General features: G+C 53.1%; 1 long non-coding RNA gene across 1 annotated transcript; it reads left to right on the top strand.

Moving 5' to 3' along the window:
• Positions 1–210: 210 nt before the first annotated feature.
• On the top strand, positions 211–1,162 carry LOC127492935 (uncharacterized). The gene is made up of 3 exons (XR_007922772.2): positions 211–481; positions 622–735; positions 870–1,162. It is a non-coding gene; the product is annotated as an uncharacterized lncRNA (long non-coding RNA).
• Positions 1,163–2,309: the final 1,147 nt, after the last annotated feature.

Below are 2,309 nucleotides of genomic sequence, written 5' to 3'. Positions count from 1 at the left end.
TCCTGGCTTCAGATTGACGCAGCTCTGGCCATAGCAGCCATTTGGGGAGTGAACCAACGGAAGGAAAGCCTTTCTCTCTGTCTCTCTCTCTCACTGTCTATAACTCTGCCTGTCAAATAGATTTAAAAAAGAGAGAGAGAGAGAATGTATTGCAGCACCTCTGGGTTCTGTTGCTATGGTCACTTGCTTGTGTGCTTGGTGACACGGCTGCCCTGCTGCAGGGGTCTGGCCACTCCCCTGCAGTGGGCAGCCTTGGATGTGCACCACTCCTCACAGGTGCAGCCTTGGCCATGTGCACACCAGGAGGGACGACCGTTGTGGGAGCAGAGTCTTCCCCTCTCCTGCCCTGATCACACCCAGCTGTTGGGCTCCACGGCTTGAGCTTTGCTGACAGCAGTGCCTTGGCACAGAACTGTCTCCAGTCTGATCCAATTAAATGTGGGCCTCTTCACAGGGGGAGTTTTTGAGGTCAGGATTTGAGGTTTGTTCTGAGCCCAGGAAGGCTCCCCTAGCTGTCTCCCTCCCTGAGTCTCATGAACTAACTGCCCCATTGGAGCTTCAGCCTCCCCCATGGCCATGCTGAATGTCTTTAGGCTCCAACTTCCCTGCACGCTGTTTCAGACATGAAGATCTTCGGAAGGCCAGCCTCTCCCTGTGGGCAAAATCCCTGAGTCCAGCGCCATAGCCAGGGATGAGGGCACACCGTGCTCCTCCAAGTGGCTTCACTAGCAGCAGGTACCCAGTGGGGTGTTGGGCTCTGGCTGTCCCAGTCTGTCTCCCCTAATGCAGACCCTCTACCCTAGGAGCAAGCGCGGGGAAAGGCCACAGGGCTCTGGGTTTCTCTGACTGATGGATTCCCTCACCAGCAGCACCGGCCTGGAACTTCACCTTTGTGGCACTTGCCTGGTGGGACTGAGGACAGCTGGCGGCCTGCCCCTCCCAGGAAGACGCCCCAACCCTGATGGAGAGCTGACGCAAGCAGAGCCGTGTTTCTGGGCCGCACGCACCTGGAATGGAGTCTCTGTCACGCTGAGTGGAGAGGGAGGGGAAGGAAGTGGCTCGTGACTCCAAGGCCACAGACTGCTGCTGTCCTTGGAGATTTTTGACAGATTTTCTTGAGTAATTCCCTGCACTTGCTGCACGCCCTTTGAACAAGGCAAAGACCTGACCTGCTTGCTCTTGTCTTATTTCCCAGGTAGGCCTGCTCAGCAGGGGAGCGGCCCAGGCAGCACCCCATGGCCATGCTGAATGTTCACTGTATCTCCCTTTACTTTTAAAGGTGTGCTTCATACACAAAAACAACAGCTTCCACAATGCTGTGAATGGCTGATAACAGGGAAAGGGTTTTCTTTATGTTCACAATGTCACTGAACCACAGGGAACATATGTTTTGAGTTTGAGTATATTTAAGGGTTTATAGACTCCTACCTGCATCAGGCAGGACTGGAGACTGTTTAACAGCTGCGCGCACTATTGCAAGGAAAGAAAAATTAATGGAGGAAAGCAAAGCATAGGAAAAGCAAGAATCGCTTGGTGAGGTTCCAAGAATGGTGCTGCAGTTAGTTAAGTAGCTGTACTTCTTGACTGCTTGCCGTCGTAACCAAGAGCAGGTGCAAGGTGTCCAGGTGACCTGGTAACCAAGAGCAGATACAAGGTGTCCAGGTGACATGGTAACCAAGAGCAGATATAAGGTGTCAAGGTGACCTGGTAACCAAGAGCAGATACAAGGTGTCAAGGTGACTGGTAACCAAGAGCAGATACAAAGTGTCCAGGTGACCTGGTAACCAAGAGCAGATACAAGGTGTCAAGGTGACTGGTAACCAAGAGCAGATACAAGGTGTCAAGGTGCCATGGTAACCAAGAGCAGGTGCAAGGTGTCCAGGTGACCTGGTAACGAAGAGCAGATACAAGGTGTCAAGGTGCCGTGGTAACCAGAGAAAATGCAAGGTGTCCAGGTGCTGAGTCTCCAGCTACACTGGAGACCATTCCTCCTGACCACAACCCAGGATCTGCATTCGCGTCTGGCCTCCTGTCCACTTACCCTGTGGGATCGGCTGCTCACGTGCCCTTTGTCTTAATGAAAATGTCCCTTCTCTTTCATGCTAGTATTGATGGCCACATTTAGGAAATGACTATCCAGCTATCGTCCACTGAATTTTATCATCACATGGTCTTGTAAGAATCAATACGTGGCCGGCGCCGCAGCTCACTAGGCAAATCCTCCGCCTTGCGGCGCAGGCACACCGGGTTCTAGTCCCAGTCGGGGCGCCGGATTCTGTCCTGGTTGCCCCTCTTCCAGCCCAGCTCTC

The sequence above is a fragment of the Oryctolagus cuniculus genome, chromosome 5, assembly GCF_964237555.1.
Source record: "Oryctolagus cuniculus chromosome 5, mOryCun1.1, whole genome shotgun sequence".
In the NCBI taxonomy this organism is placed as follows: Eukaryota; Metazoa; Chordata; class Mammalia; order Lagomorpha; family Leporidae; genus Oryctolagus; species Oryctolagus cuniculus.
The sequence above is the reverse complement of the archived record's forward strand: the minus strand, read 5'-3'. Positions and strand labels throughout refer to the sequence as shown.